This window comes from Eurosta solidaginis, chromosome 1 (genome assembly GCF_040869045.1).
Source record: "Eurosta solidaginis isolate ZX-2024a chromosome 1, ASM4086904v1, whole genome shotgun sequence".
In the NCBI taxonomy this organism is placed as follows: domain Eukaryota; kingdom Metazoa; phylum Arthropoda; class Insecta; order Diptera; family Tephritidae; genus Eurosta; species Eurosta solidaginis.
The window spans coordinates 130,597,335-130,610,173 of record NC_090319.1 but is presented as its reverse complement, the minus strand read 5'-3'; the positions used below and the strand labels follow the sequence as shown (position 1 = coordinate 130,610,173).

Sequence of the window (12,839 nt, the reverse complement as noted above, 5' to 3'; positions counted from 1 at the left end):
GGGGGGGGGGGGGGGGGAGATTAGAATTCGTTTTAGAGGTATGGTTCCTTCGGCAAAGTTTCTTATTTTGATCCCTAGAATACGATTTTCACAGAGCAATGTGCGATTTTTAAATCGACCCGCCCTAATATATATATATATGTATACTAGCAGACCCGGCAGACGTTCTTCTGCCCTAAATTTGGTATATCTGCATACATTTTAATAAGCTTTTTCCGTCTAAATCTGCCCTCCCCCTCTTCACTTTTCCTTAATCCTTTTATTCACTCCTCCCTCCATCTTTTTCCGTTCATCTCCATCTTCGTCTCATTCTATATCTTTCTCAGTCTCCTTCTCCCTTTTCTCTTCTCTCAAGTTTTTCTCCTTCTTCTTCATCTCTTATTGCCAGTCCCAGAGGGTGGTATGTATTTTGGTTCAGTCCCATTCCGAGTCTCAGTCCCAGTCCCACTTCAAGTCTCAGTCTCAGTCCCAGTCCTAATCCCAGTCCCAGTCCGTCTCTGGTATACTTCCCGGAAAAAATCATCGTAAATACTAATATAGGCAAATTTCTATACGAAATTTCAGGCAAATCGAATAGGACGTATGTATATAGGTATGTGGGCATTATTAATTCTCGTCTTTATTTCGGCTTCGCATGCATATTTATCAGTTTTGCCAGGTTGATGCGACTAAATCGAATATCACAATGAACTTCAGAGCTCTCAGCAACAGCTTTCATTTGATATCCATAATACACACACATTCTAGGGGTATCCGGTCCATGTTTTGGCCTATATCTCGAGACCCTAGTCACTCAGCGGTGTAAAACTTACTCTGTATTATAGCACACATCAACAGCTTCAATTTGATACCCATAATATAAAAACACATTCTAGGTGTATCCGGGTCCATGTTTTGGCCTATATCTCGAGACCGTAGTCACCCAGCGATGTAAAACTTACTTACTTACCTACATAATTGGCGCTTAACCGTCTAAACGGTTATGGCTGTCCAACAAGGCGCGCCAGTTGCTCCTTCGCTCTGCCAACCGGCGCCAATTGGTCACACAAAGGGAGTTTAAATCGTTTTCCACCTGGTCCTTCCAACGGAGTGGGGGCCGCCCTCTACCTCTGCTTCCATAGGCGGGTTCCGATAGAAACACTTTCTTGGCCGGAGCATCATTTTTCATTCGCATAACATGGCCTTGCCAGCGCAGCCGCTGCGTTTTAATTCGCTGGACTATGTTGATGTCTGCGTATAGCTCGTACAGCTCATCAATAAATCTTCTTCGGTACTCGCCATCGCCAACGCGTAGAGGTCCATAAATCTTTCGAAGAACTTTTCTCTCGAACACTCCCAAAGCCGCTTCATCTGCTGTTGTCATGGTCCATGCTTCTGCCCCATATAGCAGGACGGGTACGATAAGTGACTTGTAGAGTATGATTTTCGTTCGCCGAGAGAGGACTTTACTTTTCAGTTGCCTACCTAGTCCAAAGTAGCATTTATTGGCAAGATTGATTCTTCGCTGGATTTCAGTGCTGATGTTGTTGCTAGTGTTGATGCTGGTTCCCAAATAAACGAAGTCTTTTACTATTTCGAAATTATGGCTGCAAACAGTAGCGTGGTTGCCAAGGCGCGTATGCGCTGACTCTTTGCTGGATGACAGCAGGTACTTCGTTTTGTCCTCATTCACCATCAAACCCATCTTTACCGCTTCTTTTTCTAGTTTGGAGTAAGCAGAACTAACAGCCCGGGTGTTTAGGCCGATGATATTAATGTCATCAGCATATGCCAGTAATTGCACACTTTTATAGCATATTGTTCCAGTGCGGTTAAGTTCTGCAGCTAGTATAATTTTCTCTAGCATCAAATTAAAGAAATCGCACGATAGGGGGTCACCCTGTCTGAAACCTCGTTTAGTTTCGAACGGCTCGGAGAGGTCCTTCCCAATTCTGACTGAGCTGATGGTGTTGCTCAACGTCATTTTGCACAGCCGTATAAGTTTTGCGGGGAAACCAAATTCAGACATAGCGGCATATAGGCAGCTCCTTTTCGTGCTGTCGAAGGCGGCTTTAAAGTCGACGAAGAGGTGATGTGGGTCGATTCTCTTTTCACGGGTTTTTTCCAAGATTTGGCGCATTGTGAAAGTCTGGTCGATGCACAGTGTTTCGTGTAGAACAAGCTAGCTGGACAAAAACAAAGTTCTTATTCCAAGAAAAGTGTAATGAGAAATGAAAGAAAACAAACATATATATTGAGTAATTGAAGTAAGAAGGCAGGAGTGCCCGTAAAATGCATTGATTAATTTGCAAAATTCTTGTTGAATATTAAGCTCCATATTTCTTTTAAGTGAACACTTTTATATAATTTTTTTGATGGATTCTAAGCTCGAAGGTAAGTAAAATTTTTTAATAGTAATTCTTTCGCACTTAGAGTATTTTAAATATATTTAACATTCCGTTTTTAAGAAGGAAAGGTATTTTTTCTCTATATTTTTAACTTTAGGGACAAAAAAATTACATACATCCGCGGACATCCGGGCTAAATTTTACATATGTTATAGTCGCAAGTATTCTCTAATAGTCGAAAAAAAAAACCATTGCGAATTCTTTGCACATCTATTTTAAATTTTTTTTTTTTTGTAGATTTAGTTATCCCTACATATAAAATAGGATGTATGTACGTACCAGCTCCGACGAGATATTTGAACCCTTAAAGCTGATATACAAACGGCAAAACCAATTCCCAGGTACAGGGAACAAACACGTAACCATAAAACACACAAAAATAAACGCCCAAGGTCAACAAGAGCACACCAAAAGCAAAAAGGCGAAGATCACTGACTTCAACCTGCCACAACCTACCGCATCAGTCACCAAGGCATAAAAACAGGTACATACAAAGCAATCCTATTGCAGGTATAACCACATAGGAACTCTACACAAAACAACCCCATTTGGTAGCATCTACGCCAATACCTGAATGTAATATAAATAATGCACAACTGATAACAAATCAGAACGATCAACGACACTTAAGATGGCAGCACAACAATCATCAACTATTCACCCTGTCGGAAAATCAACAACACAAAACAGTTTAGTTATAACCGTACCAAGAACGGAGTTTTTTGACATTTGGGTTCCACATTCGAAGGAAACCAGATATAAAGAATTATTGAGTTTTCTTGTACTTAAGTACGATTTAAGCGAAGCAGCGGAGTATTCGATAAAAAGTTTAAGCTTGCAAATATCGGCATATTCGTCGAAGCAGGATCAAAAGTGGAACACTTCTGGAAGACATAAGGAGCGATTTTTGAATAAAAACTCGGAGTGGCTTTCGGGTCCAGACTTCACATTTACAATAACGGTGGATTCAAAGTTGCCACTAGACCAACCAACCACTTCTTCAGGTAACCCCGGCCCCGGAAGACGAAAGAAGGATTTTGTTAGCTGCAGTGAAAAAACCAAAGTCTAAGAAAAGCTAAGGCAGAGTGTTATCCAAATGAAATTGATGTGGGTGAAACACGTGCGGAAATTAAAGTTCAGTCCGATAAAACTGTTGAGCGTTTAGTTTTAGCAAATCAAGAAGTTTTTGTTAGTTTATTACCTACAAATTTGACGTATACTTTAATCAGCAAGTGGGGTTGCGATGGAAGATCTGGCCATAGCACATATAAGCAAAAGTTTACATGCAGTTCTGACACTGATGAGTTTTTGTTTATATTTTCTTTCGTTCCTCTTCAATTACAGGATGGAAAAGGTAACATTGTTTGGCAGAATCCTCGACCTTCTTCTACCATGTATTGTCGGCCAATTAAATTTATTTTTTCTAAAGAAACAAAAGATTTTATTGTTTTTGAAACGAACAAAGTTTTAGAGGATATAAATGCGTTGTTGCCAACAAAGTACATGCTCGAAGAATACGAAGTTTCCGTAAATCACAATATGCTTCTAACAATGATTGACGGAAAAGTTTGCAATGCTTTGACTGAAACTTCTTCCGCACAAAAGTGTTATATTTGTGGTGCCACTCCAAAATATATGAATAATGAGTTACGGGACTTTACGCCTAACCGAGATAATCTCCTTCGCGCATTAGCATCTGGGTACAATATAAATATCCAAAGATTTGAAAAATTTGCGGTCGAGACTATAAAACTATACATAGTGGTGGTTTAATATGCCTGTTACAGTTCATAAAATCTTAGTGCATAGTACTGATATTATAAAATCAGCAATTTTACCTATTGGGGTCAACTTTCTGAGGAAGCACAAGAAGCTCGTAACAAAGATTTGAGACGATTCAGGGATGATAACACACAAAAGCAGTCGCGTGAAGCGACGAAAAGAGAACTTATGAATAGTTGCTTAGTTAACAGTTTTAGGGAGATACCTAAGAAAAAATTTTAAAGTCTGACTTCAGAAGTCTTAAATTTACTGTCCCCCGATAATGTTGAGGAGTGAATAAATACCCCAGTTGTTTCAAGCTTTCACAGTAGTGTTGCTGATGCTCATGACTATTCCACAAGTGACTCATCTAATGAAAGTGATGATAGCGAATAATAACATAATTATAAAAGATAACCTATCCTATAACTTTATGTTGAATCAGGTTTTATTTAATTTAAATCTATTGTCTTTTCTACTTTGTATGATACTTTACTATTAAGTTTTTGTAATAAGTAATTTTCACATAATTAGTTTAATTATTTACATTATTATTATTATTATTGTAATTCACTTTTACATTCTTGACTGGTACTATAAAATAATTTTGTAAAAATTGTAGTGCCAGGATAAATACTCAAATAAATACAAAATATGTATGTACATATGTACATTCACTCACATAAATAAGTAGACACCCCTTTTTGGACAATTCTTACAATTTTCGCTTTCGAAAATTTATTTTAACTAATTTCCCATAAGAAAATTTGTCACGATCTATAACAAAAACTAAATTATATTTAAAAAATGTTTGAAAAATTCGACGAATTTTCATAAAAAATTTAAATTTTTTTTTCCGAATTTTTAGAATTTTTTAGAGTATTGAGATTTGTAGTCCATTCAATTTAAGTACAATAAAGTAATATTCTTAAGTCCTTTAAATTTTTTTGGATCTATGCCACTTATTCACATGAGTTGCTGTATATGAAATAAGAAAATATGCATATGAAGTAAAATAATTTTGTCCAGCTAGCTTGTTCTACACGAAACACTGTGCGATGGTAGATTTACCAGGGCTGAAGCCGCACTGATAAGGTCCAATCAGCCGGTTTATGGTGGGCTTCAATCTTTCGCACAATACAGTTGAAAGGACCTTATATGCGATATTAAGAAGGCTGATTCCACGATAGTTGGTGCATTTTGCAGTATCCCCCTTCTTGTGGACTGGGCAAAGAACACTAAGAAGCTGCTGCATGCGCCTTACCAACTCCTCGCCGCCGTACTTGAATAGCTCCGCAGGCAATCCATCATCGCCCACGGCCTTGTTGTTTTTCAATCTGGTTATTGCTATTCTAACTTCGTCATAATCGGGCGGGGGGACATATATTCCATCATCATCGATTGCGGGATCGGGTTCTTCACCTCTGCGCGGTGAAATGCTGCCTCCATTTAGGAGAGCAGAGATGTATTCCCTCCATAATCTAAGCACTCTCTGGACATCAGTTACAAGGTCGCCGTTTTCATTCCTACAGGAGTTTGCCCCGGTCTTAAAACCTTCCGTCTGTCGCCGTATTTTTTGGTAGAATTTTCGGGCGTTATTCCTGGTGGCTAGCAGCTCAAGCTCCTCCCACTCACGCCTTTCTGCTTCTGCTTTTTTCTTCCTGAAAAGGCGTCTCGCTTCCCTTTTCAACTCACGATAGCATTCACACACTCCTCTTGTCGCGCTCGCTTTTAACGTAGCCCTGTAGGCTTTTCTTTCTGTTGCAACGCGGCATTCTTCATCGTACCAGTTGTTTTTTCGTGGCCGCCGGTAACCAATTTTTTTCTCGGCGGCAGTACTGCTCCTGTATTCCTTCAGGATGAGTTGTGCTCTCAGAGAGTAGGTGTGAGAGTCGAGTTGCGAAATCATTGGCAGTCTGTTGTAATTGAAGCTTTTCGACGTCTAGCTTTCCTTATGTTTTTTGTTCCTTGGTTTTAGCCGCGTTGAGGCGAGTGCGTATTTTGGCTGCAAGGAGATAATGGTCCGAGTCGATGTAAGGTCCTCGGATCGTGCGCACATCTAAAACACTGGGGGCATGCCGTCCGTCTATCACAACGTGATCGATCTGATTGCGAGTTATTATTTATTTATTTATTTATTTATTTAAGCCAGTTAAAAAAGAATCTTATAGGCTAATTATAAAAGTGTAAAGTAGTTAACAATGTATAATAATATAAATTACCTTACTTATAAAAAGTATTTAAAATACTCAGAAAGCCATCTTTCGAACAAGAAAAATCTATCTCACAAAATTTAGAAATTCTATTGAACTCAATTAAGGCTCTAGTAATTGGAGCATTCCGCGCATAAAGAGCCCTGAAAACACCAATATGAAAAAACTCAGAAGCACGAAGAGCTCTAGCCGGTATATTAATGAAAATCCTCTCCAAGAGCACAGGGCAATCAACAAACCCACGTAACAAATCGAAAACGAACGACAGCGATAAAATTGTCCTCCTGTCCTGCAATGATTTTAAGTTAATCAATAAGCAACGAGCTTTATAAGTCGGGATAGGATCCGAGAAGCGCAGACTGCGTAATGCAAAGCGTACGAATACTTTTTGGATTCTTTCAATTCTTGCAACATGGCAGGAATAATACGGAGACCAGATGAAACAAGCGTACTCAAGTTCGATCAGCAGACAGCTATGTAGCTTGATGTATCTTTTTATGCATGAACCTCGTGCTGGATATGACCATGTTTCGAGCACCGGCAAAGTCAATCAGGCTCAGTCCGTTAGCAGAAGTTTCATTGTGTAGGCTGAAGTTTCCGACTGTAGGGCCAAAAACACCTTTTTTACCCATCCTGGCGTTAAAGTCGCAAGCACGACTTTTATATCATGACGGGGGCAGCGCTCGTATGTGCGTTCTAATTGTTCATAAAAAGTGTCTTTCACCTCATCGTCTTTCTCCTCTGTCGGTGCATGGGCGCAGATGAATGATATAATAAAAAATGTTGCTTTTATTCGGATAGCGGCGAGACGCTCGTCCACAGGCGTGAACGCCAGCACTTGGCGACAAAGTCTCCCACCACGAATCCGACGCCGAAACTGCGCTTATTCGTATGGCCACTCCAATAAATGTCACAATTGTTGATCTTCTTTCTTCCTTGCTTCGTCCAGCGCATTTCTTGGATGGCGGATATGTCAGATTTTGCTTTGACGAGGACATCAACCAGCCGGGCATCTGCACCAATCCCATTCAGGGAGCGGACGTTCCAGGTGCATGCCCTCAATTCATTGTCCTTCAAACGTTTGCCATGGTCGTATTTATCCGAGGCTTGTTGTTATATTTCATTGGAGTATGGTGCGGGCGGCCACCGTGGTGTGATGGTAGCGTGCTCCGCCTATCACACCGTATGCCCTGGGTTCAACTCCCGGGCAAAGCAACATCAAAATTTTAGAAATAAGATTTTTCAATTAGAAGAAAATTTTTCTAAGCGGGGTCGCCCCTCGGCAGTGTCTGGCAAGCGCTCCGATTGTATTTCTGCCATGAAAAGCTCTCAGTGAAAACTCATCTGCCTTGCAGATGCCGTTCGGAGTCGGCATAAAACATGTAGGTCCCGTCCGGCCAATTTGTAGGGAAAAATCAAGAGGAGCACGACGCAAATTGGAAGAGAAGCTCGGCCTTAGATCTCTTCGGAGGTTATCGCGCCTTACATTTATTTTTTTTTTTATTTATGGTTTTACGTGGCGGGTCCCAAGCCCAGCGCACAACCCGCTCAGCGGGGGTGAAAATATTATTTGCACGTTTATATAGCGAGCCGCTTTCTCTAAGACAGACGCCCGCTTGCAGCCGCACTTAGAGGTGTACAGATGCTGCCGATGAGATCTCCCCCGGCTATCCCTTAAACCGATTATGTCAGAGTGGCCTAGCCAGGTTGTCGCCTTCTCACATTAGCTCACCGCTAAACGGATGTTTAGCGGCTACCCAGAGGATACTTGGCCGCAAGCGACTGGCAGTAGTGAGCTGCTTGAACCGCATGCAAAAGAATTGCTGTGGCCATTCCCAGGTGAATGGCGGTCAGAAGCTTTCCCCACTTTCGTGGACTTCTATACACGGCTCCACCCTCCTGGTGTAAAACTTACTCCGTACTAAAGCATACATAAACAGCTTCAATTTGATACCCATAATGTAAAAACACATTCTAGGTGTATCCGGGTGCACGTTTTGGCCTACATCTCGAGACCCTAGTCACCCATCGGCATAAAACTTACTCTGTACTAAAGCACACATCAACAGCTTCAATTTGATATGCATAATGTAAAACCACATCCTAGTGTTACCCTGATCCACGTTTTGGCCTATATCTCGAGATCCTAGTCACCAATATGTATGAAAACTACCCTGTACTAAAGCACTCGTCAACAGCTTCAATTTGAAACCCACAAAGTAAAAACTTTCTCTAGGCGTTCACGGGGTCACGTTTGGCCTATATCTCCAGACCCTAGTCACCCAGGGGTATGAAAATTATCCTCTACTATAGAACTCATCAACAGCTTTCATTTGATATCCATATTCAAAAAAACACTCCAATGCCGTAGGCGAGGAGGGGCTGCCGATCAGGTTCATTAAACTGGTTTTACCATATCTTGTTGGAACTCTTACCCACATCATAAATCATGCCATTACCACATCTTGCTTTCCTAGTCTGTGGAAAGTGGCAACCGTTTTACCTGTAGCTAAAAAAAGAGGTGCTAGCTCTCCGTCTGATTTTCGTCCGATTAGTGTCCTGCCAGCCCTTTCGAAGGTTTTTGAAACAATAATGCATGATCAGATTTCTAGACAAATTAATGAGCATAATCTACTTTCCCCCTTCCAGTCAGGCTTTAGAAAAAATCATAGCTGTGCAACTGCAATGCTTAAGATCTTGGATGATCTGAGCACTCCTTTTGACGATAATCATTTAACGTTGTTATGTATGTTTGATTTCTCCAAGGCATTTGATTCGGTCAATCATACGCTCTTATCCAGCAAGCTGAAATTTTACTTTGGGTTTAGTAATCATGCTCTGAGCTTAATTAATAGTTACTTAACATTCAGATACTAGCGTGTTCGAATTGGTTCTGAGATGTCACAACTGAAAGAGCTGACTATGGGAGTAGCCCAGGGATCCATTCTTGGCCCTCTGATTTTCAGCCTCTTTCTTAATGATATTTTTGGAGTGTGTCAATATGTGAGATTTCATGCATATGCGGATGATATCCAGCACTATTTATCTGACTCGTTCAAGCAAGTTGACCGTCTTTGCTGTCACATCAATGATGACTTGTCAATGATATACAAATGGGCGACTGAAAATGGTTTGTTACTAAATTGTGATAGTCCTTTGTGCTACCTATCAGCAAAAATCGTGGGTCAATTGACATACGAGTACATATAAATAATGTGAACCTCCAAGTTGTTGATAAAATCAAGAACCTAGGATTTATAATAAATTCTAAGCTTTCGTGCAAAGACCATATAAATTCGGTTGTCAGCAATGTGTATCTAACCCTACGCAATCTGCGGCAGTCTAGTCTATATACCACTACTAGCACAAGGCGTCAACTTGCTTTGCAACTCCTTTTGCCTATAATAACGTCTTCTGAGCTGATATATAATAAGCTGGATTCTCACTCCGCGCATAAGGTTGAAGTCCTGTTTAATAACATCACGCGTTATGTATATGGTGTGCCCTGGTTCGATCATATTTCCCCCTGGAGACACCGTCTCCTTGGTTGTGGCATCTTAAATTATTTGAAGGCAAGGAATTGCATATTTTTATTTAAACTCATGATGTCGGCCACGCCGAACTATTTGCATACAAAATTAGTTTTTACTAGGTCAGCTCGTCTAAGTGACTTAATTGTACCACAATTGAACTCGGTAACATCAGCAAGACTTTTTTTCGTCAACACTATTCGTCTTTGGAACTCCATTCCGTCAAGTATAAGGAATAAGTTAAACAAAAGCAACTTTAAACAAACGCTTTATGCATATTTCAGTAGCCTTACTCCAGGAACATAGAAGAATGGCCAGCTATCTCTTTATGTTGAAACCGTCAGTTGTAGTTTAAAATTTTATTTTATTACTATTATTTTTTTTTTTTTAACTCTAACTTTTACTTTTTAATTTTTATAAATCGCAAGCTTTATTTTAATGTGAATTTGTTTATGAATGCTGTTGTGCTATAAAAGATTTAAGAATCTTATTGTACTGTACAATGCAATACAATATTGTATAAACACATTCTAGGGGTACCCGGGTCCACGTTTTGGCCTATATCTCGAGACCCTGGTCACCGAGGGGTATAAAAATTATCCTGTTATTACTATAGCACTCATCAACAGCTTTCAATTGATATCCATATTGTATAAACACATTCTAGGGGAACCCGGGTCCACGTGTTGATATAAAGACCCTAGGCACGTAGCGAAAAAAAGGTAGACGTTGACAGATTCTCAAACCTACCCAACACACAAAACTTCACGAGATTCGGTTCAGCCGTTTCGGAGGAGTTAAGCATCTAAAACCGTGACAGAAGAATTTTATATATTAGATGTTTGCTTTATTTGGCAAAACAATTGTTTCGACACTCGCGACGTGTCATCCTTAGTTACTAGTTATCAACTAACCATTGTCTATAAATATAAACAATATGAAAGTAATAAAAAGAGAGTTTAAACAACAAAATACAAAAGTAATTATGTACATATGTATGTAATATGTAATAACAATATACGGAACACTCTAAGTTTACTGGAATGCTGTGAAGAGACTCGAGTACAGTAGGTCTGTATCACGATTTACAGAATCATTTTTGTTATATATATATGTAGAGATTCTAAAATCTTTAATTTTTTAATATTACATTCCGACTTAATTAACTGGCAGTCGTCCTCACTTATTGAATGCTCATTCGCTAAAGCATTTTCAGCGATTCCACTTCTCCGGTCAATATTCTGTATATATTTTAAGTGCTCATGTAATCTGATTCGTACAGTGCGGGTCGATTGGCCGATGTACTTTGCGCCGCATATATTCCCGTTGTCGTTTTCCTGCGAGCAAGTGATTGAATAAACGTCAGGTTTGTCCAAATTTTCGCATTTGTCTTTCGTGGATGTAAGTAATGATTTTAATTTTGTTGTTCTAGGGGCCAAATTCACATTTATTTGTCTGTAGCATTTTTGTAAATGGTTAAAATAATTTGAGTCGTAGGTCATGTTACACCACGTCTTTTTGTTTTCAACGTCCAACGTATCAAAAAATGAGCTACTCTCCCTTCGCTCTTTTTTGTTGTGATGCTTTTTAATTATCTGCTCTATACTGTTAGAGCTATATCCATTTGTTTCTGCAATGCTCACAATTTTATCTCTTCTTTTTTGTATGCCGCATAACTGAGTGGAACGTTTACTAGCCGATGAGCCATACTCGATAGCCATCTCTCTCAATAATAACAAAACAATCGTCAACATATCGGCAATAAAAACGTGGGAATAGAGAGCTGTGAATTAGTTGTTCTTCAACTGTGTTCATGAACAAATTGCATAGAAAGAGACTCATACTTAAACCCATTGGTAAGCCCTCGGTTTGTTCATAAAAATCGTCTCAGAACTGGAAAAATGATTTTTTAATACATGTAGATGTTAAGTCAAATAATGCGCTGGCAACCAAAATTACAAAAATTAAATTCTAAATAAACTAGTCCTAAAAGTCGGCGTCAGATAGAATTTAGCATTGCGTACGACTCCAACTTTGACAAAGGTCGTATTTTATTTTGTTTCTTCAAGCTTCACAAATTGGGTTTGACGTTAAATTCAGGGCTGAAGTTTGGGGTAAACTGCTAATTGACGCCGCCCTAAGGCATCATTTACATGTACGGTTATTGAAATCACGTAAGATTTTTCCCCTTTTTGCTTTTCCGTCACCTTGCGCCACCCAAACAGAACCCACCCAATTTATGTGGTCATGATCAATGTTACCGATATTCTTTGCAGACCATGACCCGTTTCGAAACTCTATTGGCCAAGTCAGAGGGAAGCGCCAAGCGCTTCGACGTCGCCTGCCAGCTCTGCGGTAGAAACCATAGTATGAGGCTCTGCGCTGAGTACAGAAGCAAGTCGCCCGAAGAAAGGTTACGGGCTGTTCTACTACATAAATACTGCCCGAATTGTTTGTCGCCGTTTCATCGCGTTGACAACTGCAAAAGCAAATATCGATGCAAAAGGTGTAACGAGAAGCACCATACTACGCTTCACCTCGAGGACCAACGTCCTGCACGCGCAGAAACCATTGTCGTCGGCGACGACAACCAATCGGACGACGAGTTGTCGATCAACTTATCGGGACCAACTAAGTCTTGGGCCCAACAAGTCGAGGAGGCAGAGTTGGAAGAAGAAATGGCTAGAGCCGAACAAAACCCCTCAACCAGCAATCTTGGGAAGCGTAGTTTTCGGCCGCTGCTACAGCATGAACGGAAGGCGGAAAAGTTCAAGAAAGAACGACAAGAACAAGACAATTGGCGGCAGCAGGACACCGAACTCCATACCACATCATCGAAGGGAAGCGCTGCCCATGGTCGGCCCAGAGCAACTAAACGCGTAACGAGGCAAAATCGAAACAAAACCGCGCCATATCAAAGTAACGCGAGCAAAGTCGACAGTAGACGA

General features: G+C 40.3%; 1 protein-coding gene across 1 annotated transcript in view; it reads left to right on the top strand.

The window, feature by feature from the left end:
- Nup358 (Nucleoporin 358kD) overlaps positions 1-12,839 on the top strand; it is a 233,915-nt gene that overhangs the window by 152,964 nt on the left and 68,112 nt on the right. The window lies entirely within an intron of this gene.